Consider the following 15,644-nt stretch of genomic DNA (forward strand, 5'->3'; position numbering starts at 1 on the left):
GGTTACATTAGTAATAGCTGGATTTCTATGTACCATACAGTAATACCTTGAAATACGAGTGCCTCGACAAACAAGGGATTTTAGATACGAGTAAAATTCCGAGCAAATATTTTCTTGAGATACGAGCCAAATTTTGAGATACGAGCATTCGAGACAGCCAGGTCGTCAGGCTGCGAGAGGCTGCTTATTATTTTAGCGCACTGTCTTTCTCGCCACATCTCCCTCGTGCAAATATCTCTACAAGCACAGGGCGGAGCGTTGCATTTTTTCCATGGTTTTTTTGCATTAGTCAGTGCAAAATTAAGGGAAACACAAGGGGTCCAAAGCAAGCCGGTGCAATGAAGGGTAGTGCGAAGAAAAGGCGTATGATGACAATCGATATTAAGCACGAAATAATCGAAAAACATGTCTAGCGTACGCGTGGCTGAGCTGGCTCGCCAATACGTAGCCAGAAGTTCACCTCAGATGCCGCGGTGGAATACACTAACTTCTTTGCTTTGGTTATTGCACAAAAAGGCTTAAATTTAGTGTAACATACGATTAAAACTTTTTTTATGTGTGTCTTTATAGTTCATTGAAGTTAAATTTAAAGTTTATGTTATGTTACGAGCGCATCCGTCAAGTCGCTCTCTGTCTCATCAGCAAACTCCTCGTTGTAATGAATAATGGCTCATTTTATTATTAAACATCATAACCACAAGTTATTTGTTACTCTGTTAGTATATGGTGAATTACAACCAATACAAATATGTTTTTCCATTGTAATATCCTGTTTTTGGTGTTTTTTTTCAGAGGATGGGAACGAATTAATTTGTATTTAGTTCATTTCTATGGGAAACGTTGATTTGAGATACGAGTAAATCGACATAGGAGCTCAGTCCCGGAACGCATTAAGCTCGTATCTCAAGGAATGACTGTAAAGTACTGCTCTGTTTATGAAAAGTCCAAGTTATAAAACAAGTTCCGGAACCAATTGACTTTGTAAGTAGAGGTAACACTGACAAGTATAGTACTGTTGACCAAGGGGAACTTACTTCTGGCCAAGAGGCACCCTACCAACAATTACTTTATCACTAGAAGTCCAAACCATTTGAAGTGGGAGAGTAGCAGTGAATGAAAGACTGTTCATTTGTAGCAACCCTTGCGTTTCATTTGTCGTCTAGTGCCGTCAATGGCAGCAACTATGTTGCCCCCCGCAACCCTAGTGAAGATAAAGCGGTTCAGAAAATGAGAAGAGAGAGGAGATGAGAATTCAAATTGTAATGAAAATAAAATACCCTATCACAACATTTACATGCAAATAATTACGCCTATTCTCATAACATTTGTCACCAAAGGTTAAGTCGTCTTTGACTTTATGCAAAAGCCAATGCGAGGATCATCGAAGATTAATTTCAAGTGTAGGGCGCTAGCACTTACAGCCGCTTTCTTATTGCTCTTTTGAGGCTTTTTGTGATAACTTTTTCCTCATCTTTTCAAGTCAAGTGGCAGCCAATCCCAAAGCAATCAGAATGCTCTTCAAATATTTATTAACACTAATAATACACGCGATTTTGTGTGTATTCAGTGACCTTTGATGTTTTTCAAGAAGATATTAAGGTCAAAGGCAATGATTGGTCATGTGTCATTGACGGTGATAGATATCCAGACCAGAGCGGTCCAGAAATAGAGAGTTTCAACACTCCACACATTATACGATTTTACTTCTGGGTTTTCCAGGTTAAGGAGCTTTTATTAGTTCCAAACAATCCTTTGATGAGGAGGTTTGAAAAACCAGCTGGCAAATATATTTGCAAATCACTGGATTGAATATTCGCTGATCCTTTTTCAAGCAGACTGTTGACTCGGAAGGTATGTCCAGGGATAAATTAATTAACCCGCTGCCTCTTCCAAATTGTCAACTCTTAATATTTTGTCCCTTTGTGATGTATATATACACTTGGTTGTATTTGTGAGTAGTATTAACAGATGACTGGTGGCCTGGTGGACGAGTGGTTAGCGTGTCGTCCTCACAGTAATGGGGTTGAGGGTTTGATCCCAGCTCAATCCTCACTGTGAGGAGTTTACATGTTCTCTCCAGGTACTCTGATTTCCTCCCACATTCCAAAAAATAAAAAAACATGCATGGTAGGCGGTTTGAACACTCAAAATTTCCCCTCGGTATGAGTGTGAGCGTGAATGGTTGTCTGTCTCCTTGTGCCCTGCGATTGGCTGGGCACCGATTCAGGGTGCCTCCTGCCTCTTGTCCGTAGTTAACTGGGAAAGGCTCCACCACCCCCTTGAGCCTATGAGGGTTAGCGGTTCAGAAAATGAATGAATGAAAAATTTCCAGATATTTGCTCGTTAAAGTGAACCATGACACAATTGACCAACTCAGAACTTGTGACTTATGGCTTTTGAGAATAGGAAAGAGATTAGAGTTCATAATTAATGGAGGACTGTTTCTTGCGCCACTTTTGAATTTTCAGGGCTTTCTATTGAGGTCAAGGCATAAGGTATTTTTTCCTCTATGTCTATCTAGGTCATTTGAATCTGTAATCTTCATGTTTTGGTAAATCTGCGTTTTAAATTCAAACCAGTATACAGTATACTATCACTTTCTGATGATTTTATGTCATTCCCAGGTCACTTCCTGTTGATTTTGATATTCGTCCTTTTAATTTTGGGACAATTAAAAGAATTTCCCTGTAAAAAAAACAACAACAATCCGATATAATAGGAATTTAATTGAGTAAAAAGTGTTTTTGTCAAATGTTGTCAGAATTTCATTTTTTTGCCCAAAACTGATAAGCGTCACGTCCTTTGATTTTTCTGAATGTTTTGATATGTGACCTCTGTGAATCTAACAAAAACTCTAAGACAAGAAGCATTGTGAAAACTTAATTTAAGATGTTTTTTGCCTTTATAAAGGAACAGACCGGGGCTTTTTTATATGTTGTTTTGTTGCAACCACAAACTTTCAGGGCAAAAAGACATGAAAGACAGCTTATGCTGCGTGAATATTTGAAACGTTACGAGGTCGAAACGGTGTGAATCAATCAAAGCCTGTGTGCTCTGCTGAAAAATTCCTGAGCTCGAAAAAAAACAATGTACGGATAGAAAATGCAGTCATCAGCTTTATTGTAGATATAAGCCAGTAGACAAGTGAAAACCAACAAGAATACAGATTCAAAGCAAGTGTACTGCACAAATGAAGTAGAAAGCTAGCGTGATGGATGAGCGCCAGTCATTTATTTGCAAGCTCCTTTTCACATCTTCACAACAAAGAACGCGCAGAATCTAATTTCATTTGCTGTTTGTTTAATCAACAATCCCATTAATTCAGTCGAGCAGGTACCTCTCAGAAGCCGCCTCACATTTATAGTCAAAGCATGGCCCTGAGCCCGCTATCTTGCAGTTTGCCGTTCCTTCGTTCATTGACAGCTGTTGAGGCCACGAGGCACAACACATGGTTTGGATGTCGGGATTCGTCTACGACACTGAAACATGAACATTTAAAAAGTCAGTACTTTAGGGTAGTACTTATCTTTCATTTCCTGATTACTTTAGGGCATTCCCTGGTTACTTCCTGTTCATTTAGCACCCCTTGTAGATTTTGGAGAATTTCCACATCACTTGCTACTGGTTTTGGGGAAATTACAGGTTTTTATGTGTATTTCTTTGTGGGTTCCTGTTCATCTTGGGTCATTTCCTGTACATTTTGGATTAGTTAGGTGTAAAACTGAATTATCTAATCTTTCTCTAGAAAAACATTTCAAAGCGGCATTTTCTTTTTAGATAGTTCTCCACACTGACATGGTAAGAAGCTCTGAGCCGACAAGATCAAAGCCCCCTGTTTTGTTATCGTAACATGATAATCAAGAAACATTTGTGTACAAAGATCAGATTAACTACAATGAGTCAAAAGATTATTCCCAAGTATCAAACTAAAGTCGGTCAAAATAACTGCTCATTGCTTATCAAGATGTAACTGAACATAAGACAGCATATATAAGTTCATTTGTTAAACACAATAACTCCAACAATTTCATGTTGAATTTAAGGCCTTACCAGGTCATTTCCTGTTTAATGCTCACCTACTACAGATGTTTTGAGACTTCCTGTTCATTCAGGGTCCGTCTCCTCCAGTGGTTTTGGTCACTTCCAAGTCACTCTCTATTGATTGTTGTTTTTAATCACATTCTGAAGACTTTAAAGAATTCCAGTTCTTATCAGTTCTTGTATATTTTGAATTGCATAGAATCAAATGCTTTTATTGTCATTATACAAGTATAATGAGATTTAAAGGTTTCACCACATGGTGCACAAATAACAACAGACAGACAAATAAATAATCAATAAAGAAGAAATGAATAAATAAGTAGTCCAAATGAGGTCAGCAGAGTGAAGTGGGCTTGTTCCGCCTGAAGTCCAGGATGTTTTGGCATTTTAAGTTTTAAAATCACCTCCGATTGATTTTGAATAAATCCCACTTTATCTGTAGGGATTTCAAGGTCAATTCCTATTGATTTTTATCATTAGGATTTTGGAACATTTCCTGTTGATTTAGTCAAAATATTTTGGGTGTTTATTGTTGTCAATGGCGGGCTATAAGTTAATTAAGGGTCACCTCTTTATTCATTTCAGAATACTTGGGTAATTCCTGTACATTTTGGGACACTTCACTTGCTTTATGGGGGATCATTTTCTGTTCATTGCACACTATTATGTTTTTCTAAACGATAAGGCGTGTTGTGTGTACATGTAGTATTAGTAATTAGGTAAGCTGTGGAGAACCGTGACCGGACATTTCGTCGACAGACACTTCGTAGCCGGACGCTTCGTCCCCGGACGCTTCGTCCCCGGACGGTTCGTCCCCGGACGGTTCGTCGACGGACGCTTTGTCGCCGGACAGTTCGTCGAACAGACATATCGTCGCCGGACATTTCGTCGACGAACAATTCGTCGCCGGACTCGGAAACGATTGTTTTTAAAATAAAAGGCAATAAATACAATTATTTTATTAAAAATTGTATTAAAAAGAAGACAAAGGAAATTCACATATTCTTCGTCGTCTTCCTTCTTTTTTTTTTGCTTGGTATTCCCCAGTGGCGGGCCGTCAGCGCCTCAAGGCCTTCTCTGCTGACCTAAGAAATATCTGAATCATATTATATTTCGTCCATCAATACTTATTATTCCAAATGGTCTGTTAGCTTCCTTTCATTGCTTTTCCCCCTGGTTGCACTGCTTCCAGATGTGTGTTCTCATATTGAAGCATTTAACCAATCACATTTCAGCCATTATTTGTTGCCAGATCAGATCTGCCTCAAAGCCTTCACAATCAGTTCTTGCGGGCTCTGCTGCATTAAACTAGACTGTTGCTTTTAACCAATCAGATTTCGAGTTGGCAACCCCACAATGATTTTTCATAAGCGTTAGCATTTTGCTGGCTGGGACATGTCATTGCTTTCACAAACTATGATTGGCTAGTACCCGAGGCAGCCGAGATCGCAAACTCCACCCACTATGGCCGACAGAAGCAAAACCAAATGGATTCTGTTTTCTCACAAAGCTATTTTCCAGACGGACTTTTCCCAGAATAAAATGGACATCATTAAGAAAGGGCGGTCAACTCCGAAGCTAGCAAGCCTGTTACAGCCGGGAAAATGGTGTGTGGGGCACTTTCAGCGCGCTAACTTAGCTCCACAAGCAAATAGTATATTGTTGTGTTGATTTAATGCTATTTTCAAAACGGACTATGCCGGAAATAAGACAGGACAGGCTCGACTTTCATCATTAGCTTCGATGGAGATAGGAAAGAAGGAAGAAAGAAAGGAGGATGGATATTGTGTAAAAAGGATTTTTGGTGAGTAAAATATGGCTATGTATTCCTAAATAATATTTCAATTGTGGGCCAAATTCTGATATCTGAAAAGCTCCAGTGATTGTATTTAAGCTCCAGTGTTTGTATTTAATCACAAAATGCTGCTAGGAAGTGGATTTTACCCCAGTTTAATTTTTGGCGTTTCACCATTGACGTCCATCGCTGTCTTTTCCCGGGAAAAATCACCCCCCTGGCCTGGTTGTAATGTCTCAAAAGCTCCAGCATTTGTATTCAATCAATAAATGATGCTAGGAAGTGGATTTTACCTAATTTTAGTGCATTTTTTGTCATTTCACGTATGGACGTATCGGCGTTCATCGCTGTCTTTTTACCGGGGAAATGATACTCCGGGCCCGGTTCTGATGTCTAAAAAGCTCCAGTATTTGTATTTAATCAATAAATGCTGTTTTCTGCTGGATTTTACCCCATTTTTGGGCAATGTTTGCCCATACGGCATTGACGTTCATGGCTGTCTTTTCCCGAGAAAATCACCCCCTGGCCTGGTTTTAATGTCTGAAAAGCTCCAGTATTTGTATTTAATCATGAAATGCTGCTAGGAAGTGGATTACTACCCAATTTTTGTGCATTAATTTATTGATTATTTTTTATGTGTTGCAGCTGTAGCTGCAGTAGAGGTTTTATAGCCATAAAATAGTTTTTGAACGTTGAAGGCGCTACCAGAAAATGCACCGCCCGTCACTGGTATTCCCATAGGTATCGTGTATACAGACTAGATTTCCGATGCGCTTTGTGAGGCAACGGAGCTAGATGTCGTCGGTTGTCGGCACTGTTCCCTCTAAGCTGCGCGCGTGCGCAATTGCGCACTACTCTCGTCTTCTCTGCGCAGCAGCAATCATATGGCGCGCAGTAAAAAAAAAAAAAATCGGAATTTTTTTTTTTTTTTTTTTTTTTTTTTTTTTTTTTTTTTACCCCTTTCCACATGATGGCGCCGTTTAAGCGGCAGCCAGTGGCAGTAGCTCTGTCCACTTATTTTTTTCGTGTTTTACAGCATGTTTTACATGAAAAATTAGAGGGAACATTGACATGCACCTGCTTGTGGCAGGTGTGATACTGGTGTGCCCATAGCGAGCAATGATGATGTCGTGACCGGATGATTCACCTAAAGACGTTTCGCCGACGGACGTTTGACAGACGGACAGGTCGCCGAATGGACGTTCCGCCGAACGTTCATTCGGCGACCTGCCCGTCTGTCAAACGTCCGTCGGCGAAACGTCTTTAGGCGAATCATCCGAGTACCGATGATGTCGCTCACACTGGTACTCGGTGCGCTCAGGGAGGTTGACTTTCTGCTCAGACCAACGAAAAATTAGAGGGAACATTGGTTGTCGGCCATTTTAAGAACAGGCCCATTCGCTCCTATTAATAGAGTCAATAGAATTTGTTCTTTGAAAGGACAATAGATTGCTTGATTTAAAATCAAACGTGTGCATCTATAACAAAGTCAGTATTTTTGGCATACTTCATAACAAATATCAGCATCCAGTCAGAATCGTAGTCACATCAATTCGCGATTAAAAAACAAAAAGTTAATAGTAATTTAGTGGAGTCACTCAGTGCCCCCGAGAACTCGTCTCAGATGTCAACGTGACATCTGAGTTGTTATGTCACGTAGGAACCGTTTCGTGCTTAGTGTATTTAGAGACGAGCACATTTAGTACTTGCACACGCCCAAATGTTAATGTGTTTGTGTTGTCGAGCGAGTTTTTGCAGTTTTATATTCTAAAGAATATGTGAATTTCCTTTATCTTATTTTTAATAAAATAAAAAATAAAATAAATTATTTATTGCCTTTTATTTTAAAAACAATCGTTTGCGAGTCCAGCGGCGAATTGTCGGTCGACGAAATGTCCGGCGATGATATGTCTGTTCGACGAACTGTCCGTTCAACGAACCGTGCGGGGACGAAGCGTCCGGCGACGAAGCGTCCGGCGACGAAGTGTCCGTCGACGAAATGTCCGGGTACCGTGGAGAACTGATTTCAGTCATGATTTCCATCTTTTGATCAGCATAAAATCTAACTCAACATTTTTTTTCTACGCAGGATGGGATCAGCCAACCTTTGTTCAAATCAAAAGAACAAAATTTTAAGACACCAAGACATTTTAGGTGAGTTTATCCCCTCCTGCTCCCTTTGCTCAAATTTGGCATAACATCTTGGATCATGAGGATGTCGGCTTTGTACAGTTTCTTTAGCGAGGGAAACGTGACTTTTTTCCAATATCTACGGGTGATGACTCCATATTCTGTGATTGGCTGGTCACCGATTCAGGGTTTCCCCCCAACTGGTGCCCGATAGACACCCCCTATGACTGTTGCGATGATACCTAAGTCAAGCTCCATATTCAGATTTTTAAATTGTGTGGTTCAGCTTCAGTTAAAATGAACTTGGACATCTATCGTGACCATGCCAAGTAGGCCTGTCGCTATAACAAATTTTAGTATGCCATGTATTGTTTGAATTTATTGCCATGAAATTTTGACTTGGATAGGGAACAGAATGAATGGTCATAGCGTCGTCAATGGCAATGACAATCAGTACTCCCTTCTAGTTTAGTTTGAATTGAACGTCTACAGTAGTAAACGACAGAGACCAAGTTAAAGTGTGTTTGCAAAAACTCGTTAAGAAAAGATTTCCAAAAACAATTATTTTTACAAACACATTTTTTGCGAACAATAAAGTAGTCTCTGGCATTGATTTAATTCCACAGCAAAGGCATTAAAACTGCCACATCTTTTTGGCAACTATTGCCATCAATGGTACCAAAAAAAGATCCCAATACAACTGATGTGACTAACAGATGGGTGTTGCCAACACTTTCCATTTGTTGCTTGCAGGGAGCCGTCAGTGACTTTGCAGGGTGTGAAATAAAGCCCAGTGGAATGAAACCCTACTGTGGACGGTTGACAAAGGGATGACAAAATCACATGCTGGTCAATATGGAAATGTTACATCTCTGTTAGCTCACATTGTGTGACCACAGTGCACAGTGCATTTCTTGCCATCTTGGTGACTAATTGAAAGGCTTCTGTGGCAAAGATCGCAAAGATTGTTTGGTGCGCTCCATCTAGAGAGGATATGAATCATCCAAACAAATCCAACTGTCATGCGTTCTTTGATAATATTATGATTTTAATATCATAATTTCATAAGCATAGTCATAAGTCAAACTATTATGAAAACAAGTCCTAATTGCAAGATTAAAAATCTAATATTGCTTACATAATACAGTGGTACCTCAATTTACGGAGGCTCCTACGTATGAAATATTCAGGTTATGAAAATCATGGATGGTAAACCCTGTGTTCCAAGATACACAATCCAAGATATGAAGCGGCCAATGAAATCAAATATCCCCCGAAACGTAAACACAATTCTTGTAGTCGTATTTTTTTTTCAATTGTTGTGGTCGAGGTTGCTTTCTCATTGGCTATTTCCAAACATATCGCTGGCAGCCCACTGGCTACAATGATGCTGCATCTCCAAGATCCCGGAACCCAGCTTAGCATGCCAGGGGCTAGCCTACTGCACGCTAACCTCGGTTCCGGCTCAGTGCGGGTTTATCGCCCACTGGTTCCGACAAGCGAGCACAGCGCCAGCCCAATAAGAAAATGTCATGCTCCAGTCGGACGCCAGTGTTGTCCTAAAATTGAGTAACGTGCATAGGCGGAGCATGAGCGCTACCGTCTGACCAAAGGGCATCTTAGTGGGCTTTTCTTCATATTTCTTCAGCACCATGGCTGATCTGCTCTGGCTTGATTTCCTGACTCCTGTGACTTCGACTCTCGATCTTCACAGAGCTGTTTCTTTCCTGATTTTATGAGTGTGCATAACATACTTTTGTGGTGTGTGTGTGTGTGCATATGTTTAGTGAGCTGCCACTAACAATTTCACCCCATTGGGAAATATATTTGCTTTTTTTGGCTTAATAAAGAATCTTTTTTTCTCTTCGCATACTATATAGTACACACGTAAATTTGCATATACATTTCATACAAAACCGGTATACTTTTAATGGATATAGGATCATGAATTAAGCAAGTTATATTAAACTACAATATGCTTGTCAAGTTAACTAGTAACAGGAAGATGCGCCCGCCTCCCCTCCAGACCTGCAGGGGACAGAGAAACCTCAATCAGACAAATTTTCCTTCACTTCCTGCCAGAACCCAGGGGCAGTCATACTGCCCACAGACAGTATATAAGCTTGATGGGAACAGTCAAAGGAAGCCTGACAGAGCAAGACAACTGACAAGACAAGCAACAAAAAAAAACAAAGACACCCTTCAGTTCCCAGTCATACGCAACTGGTATCAAATGGACTTGGTTGGATACCTTTTGGTTAATGCTCAGTTTGTTTCATTTCAACCACAAGCTGTATTATTTGTGTTTCCTTTACTGTAGAATTACTCATCAATCTTAACAAAGTGAGTATTTATGTTTGGTCTATTCAATCAACTAATATGCCTATTTAGTACTTTTACTTTTTTGCTTTGAATACATTACTGTATGTTTTTAGTTCATTTAAGATGTGATTACTAAATGTAAGAGAAATGCTTCGATCTGCTTAGTAATTTGAAATAAAGGTAATGTCAAGTGTCTTTTTTTTCTTTAAGATTTTGAACCTAATCACCCCCTATCACCGTATGACCATTTATAAACTGCAATAAACTGTAAAAATGGAGGAAGACTTTCATGCGTTAGATAGACCGAGGCCCTTTTCAAGTTGGGACAAAGACTGAGGGAACCAAAGTCAACTTGACAATGCTTCTACTTACGACAAATCAGTGGTGTGCTGTCAGGGCCTCCAAGGCCTTCTCTGCTGGCCTAAGAAATATCTGAATCACAGACTGATGTTAATTTACCAATTTCATCATACGCAGTTTCTGGGTATAATGACAATTAGGCTTTTTGTCGAGTCAATGATGATGACAAAGCCTATGTCCGATTATTATATTTTATCCATGAAAACTTATTAAATAATTCCAAATTGTCTGTTAGCTTCCTTTCATTGTTTTTCCCCATGGTTGCACTGCTTCCAGATGTGTGTTTTCATATTGAAGCATTTAACCAATCACATTTCAGCCATTATTTGTTGCCAGGGTCAGAAATCTGCCTCAAGGCCACAATCAGTTCTGCAGGCTCTGCTGCATTAAACAAGCGTTGTGCTGCATAATTTTCCGCAATATTAGCAGATTAAAGCCATTATATTATATAATATATGTTATACGTGGGTGGCCCGGCGGGGGAGTGGTTAGCGCGTTGGCCTCACAGCTCTGAGGTCCTGGATTCAAATCCAGGTCTGTCCGCCTGTGTGGAGTTTGCATGTTCTCCCCCCGCAGGCCTGCGTGGGTTTCCTCCGGGTACTCCAGTTTCCTCGCACATTCCAAAAAAACATACTTGGTAGGCTGATTGGACACTCTAAATTACCCCTAGGTACGAGTGTGAGCGTGAATGGTTGTGCGTCTCCTTGTGCCGTGCAATCGGCTGGCCACCGACTCAGTGTCCCTGTGCCTCTGGCCCGAAGTCAGCTGGGATAGGCCCCAACACCTCTGTAACTTCGATGAGGATAAACCGGTTCAGAAAATGAATGAATGAGTGTTATACGTATTGTTGCAGTGGGGTTAATTTACTTATTTAAGGTAATACGGACGTTATGTAGCACTGTGCCACCTCTTTTAAATGAATAATAATGAGATCATCTTGTGAGGCTTTTTTTGAAATTTGACAAAAAAAGCGCCTCAGAAAATGAGATGAGACAAAAAAGGAATACATTTTTGGCTCCTCCATATAAAATTACTTAATGGAAACTTCATCATAGCTCCTAGCCAAGCTTACATAACTTACATAGCTTTGTGTATAATATTGAACTGGGAAAATATTAGAACCCACTCAACCCCGCTAAGTCAACATAAGTAAACTCAAGTGAACTTAACTCACCTAAACTAAATTCCACATTACACAGTTTAAACTCAACTCAACAAATTTCATTTTAACTTAACTCCACTTAACTCAATTTAATTCATTGGCTGCATTAATCTTTATATCAGGTCAAATTAATTGGACATCAATCAATCAACAATGACAGGCAAAGAGTTCTAAATGTGATTCTCAAATAATGAAATACTTTGAACATTTGAAAAAACACAATGTTGTGTCATCATTGTTGACATGACACCAGACATTTGTCAAACCATCGGGATGGCCTGAAGAAAATCCAACCTGAGTCTGTGGGTTTTCAAAATTTGTGATGCTGATGAAGGGCAGGCCTCCTTACCTTCACCAACCCCAAGAGGCAGCCAGACAGCCGTCAGGCAAAGGAGAGGCTGGCGTGTCATATAACATCAGCCCCAACACTGTCGTCACGTCCAAGCCCATCAGCCTCCGATGCTGTTTCTATCTTTTTTTTGCGAAGGCCAGCTGTGCATTTTGATTCTACTCCTGTCAGCAAAGTCCAAATATCCACTGAGCAAAAGCTGCTTTATCCTGCTGTAAAAATACTTCAGAGAAACATCCCAATGCGCATATTTTTGCTCACACTTTGTTGCTTTATTTGGAACACCGTCGTTATTGATGTCACTTGATGCATTGTAGCTAAACACTATAGTCATTTGTTATGAATATAAACCAAAATAAATTAATCTTGTGTTTGAATTGTGCAGCACTATTAGTCCACAAAAGCTACATTTTCTCATTCAAAAGAATTTTAGTTGATGAATGAATAAAATCATTCATTCATTTTCTGTACCGCTTATCCTCACGAGGTTGGCCAGGGGTGCTGGAGCCTATCCAGCCAATTATGGGGAGCCAGCCAATTGTAGAACATGAATCATATCATATTCTTAATAAATACTAGATAGAAAATATCAGAGGAAGAAAAATGAAATGATCTGAAGCTAACCGATCCATACTGACATCCACTCTTTAGGATTTGAGGGATTAAGTTGCTCCCAAAGTAACAGAAAGTGACAGGAAGTGACCTGGGAATATGCAAATATCTTCCTAAAGTCAACAGACATTGTCCTTTAGGCAGAAAGTTACCCTAAAATCAAAAGGAAATGATCCAAAATCTATACGAAGTGACCCATAACTAATGGCTTGTATTTAAATTGTTGTATTTAGTTAGACAATACTCTACTTTCTGGTGTTAACAGTCACTAAATTCAGTTTTCTTGACATTTGACAGTATGAACACTATTTTAAAGTTATGCTCCTCATCTGATTTACATGCAGCTACTAATCCAATCCCCACTACTTGTCAACCCAGTCCCTCCTGTAACAGAAACATTATCTTTGCTTTACACATCATATTCCTGCCACCTGACACAAATCCCATTGTAGACACTAAGAGACTGGATTTTTATTGATCATTTTCGCCTGTCAGTGCTTTGTAAAGTCACTGAGGAAATAACATCAGTCACTTCCAATAGCATCTGGGTCACACGGCCACTGGAGATCCCCTGCTGACAAATAAACCAGATAAACATCCCTTTGGACATTTTTTTTCCAGAATTCTTTTGTTAATTGAAAATAAAATAGGAGGACTAACCTGTTATGCATAACACAGTACACAGCAAATTCAGGAGTGTTATAATACCCCTATGGTTTTCGATTGATCCCTTTTCTGGTGTGTTGAAAATGTCAGTGAAGACTGGTGCTAGTTTGTCAGGACGTGCCGTGAGTATTTACCCTGGTATTATATCCAGTCCTGTGGCCTTCTTGGGGTTGACAGCACGGCGCACATGTCTCACGAATATTACCCCCAAGGTGAATGGTTTGTTTTAGAGGTCCTATGGGAGGTATTGCAGGTTGAGGTTGTGTGACTGAGTGGTGGACTGGGGACTCAAAGAGGGCAAAAAAAGTTGTTCCGTTCCTTTGCCAGTGCCGCTCCTGAGTTAGCAGGAGTCGTAGCACAGCCCTTGTAGTTGGTGAGGGACTGTATGCTCTGCTATATCATTTGGGGGCTGTGGGGCTGCCCTTCTATCTTCCCCTTGTAGTCTGCTTTAGTGGCCTTGATGCCTCTCTTCAGGTTGGCACGAGCTGCGTTGTAGATTGCCTTGTCGCCAAATCTGAAGGCCTGGAGAAGTGATCGGTTCTTAACCTTGTTGGCGCTACCGAACCCCAGCAGTTTCATATGGGCATTTACCAAACCCCGGCAGTTTCATATGCGCATTCACTGAACCCCAGCAGTTTCATATGCGCATTCACCGAACCCCACCAGTTTTATATGCGCATTCTCCGAACCCTACCTTAGTGTGAAATAAAATATTTTTTTTTTCAAATTCAAGATATATAAATCCCTCGCAGCATTGATCGGCCAAGCAATGTCACATGATCATCTGCAGCCAGTAATGGTTAAGCGGAACATGTTATCGTGAATAGACATGATGAATCGATGTGTCTTGACCTCCGTGGCAGAGGCTCCTCCGAACCCCTGAGACCGACTCACCGAACCCCTAGGGTTTGATCGAACCCAGGTATATATATATATATATATATATATATATATATATATATATATATATATATATATATATATATATATATATATGCCCGGATGCTGTTGACACAATATGCATTTTTTCTTAAATTCATTATCATTCCAAATGAAATGTCAAACAGGAAACGATAAAACTCTGCATCATGATTACATCTGACACGTCTTTGACCTTTCTCAGGCGGTAAAATTTGTCAAATTGATTAGTATGCTTGAGAATACCTTCCACGTTGTGAACGCAGCCAAATTATAAGATGTATAATCTAGCATTCAGCGTGTTCTTGCATTTTGTAACCCGTGTAGTTGTTTGGTTTACAATGTGTGCTTAATTCATGATCCTATATCCACAATGTGAGGATGAAGTTAGTTGATTCTTCAGTTGTATCTTGTTCGTGTGTGATACGTTAATGGATTTAGAAAGAAGTGTTGCTCGTTGTGAGCCGAAAAAAAATGTAAATGCTTACTCAATCCTCAGTAAAACACCACACTGCTCTTTGAGGTATGGAGTAGACATTAACACACACTACAGATATAGAAAAAACGGCAATTTTAACTTTCAGGAGATTTTCTGTGTAAATTGGGGTAGAGTTAAATGCTAGTAATGAAATTCCCTGCACTTTATTCCATCAATAAGACTCATTTGTGACCAGTGCCTCAGGCCGCATTTGCAGCCAAACCATCTGGGAGGAAGTTGAGGGTTAGCACGGATGCGCTGCTGTTAGCGAATGCTAATTAGCACCAGAATGCAGCCAATCATTTCCTTGCAAACAGCATAAAAGAGCAAATTCCCCTGGTGTCAAAAAATGGTTCTCTTAATATATCCACTTGCGATTGCTTCTATTTTTCCACATTAACAACAAGAAATGGCCTGAAAATGCCCTAAAGGACAGGCCACAATTCAAAATAAGCAGGTAGTGACACAGGAATGCCCCAAAATAATGAATAAAGTGGACCAAAATCTTCAGAAAGTGGACCAAAATCTTCAGAAAGTGGACCAAAATCAACATGTGGGAGGGAGTTTCATATCTGATATCAACAAGACACCTCAGATCTAAACAGCTCAAATTCAATTTGAGTGCCTGGAACATCACCTGATGTGACAGAAGACTGAGTGCGGTTAAGAGCGCTAATGGAGCAAGCTGAAATGGCTTTCCTTCTCAGCCTGTGAGGAGCACGTATAAAAACAAGACATGAAAGCATATTGTGTGCGATGACACAAAGAGGATACAGACCTGGCTACAATTCAAGAGGAAGGTAAAAAATTC

This window comes from Stigmatopora argus, chromosome 5 (genome assembly GCF_051989625.1).
Source record: "Stigmatopora argus isolate UIUO_Sarg chromosome 5, RoL_Sarg_1.0, whole genome shotgun sequence".
NCBI lineage: Eukaryota > Metazoa > Chordata > Actinopteri > Syngnathiformes > Syngnathidae > Stigmatopora > Stigmatopora argus.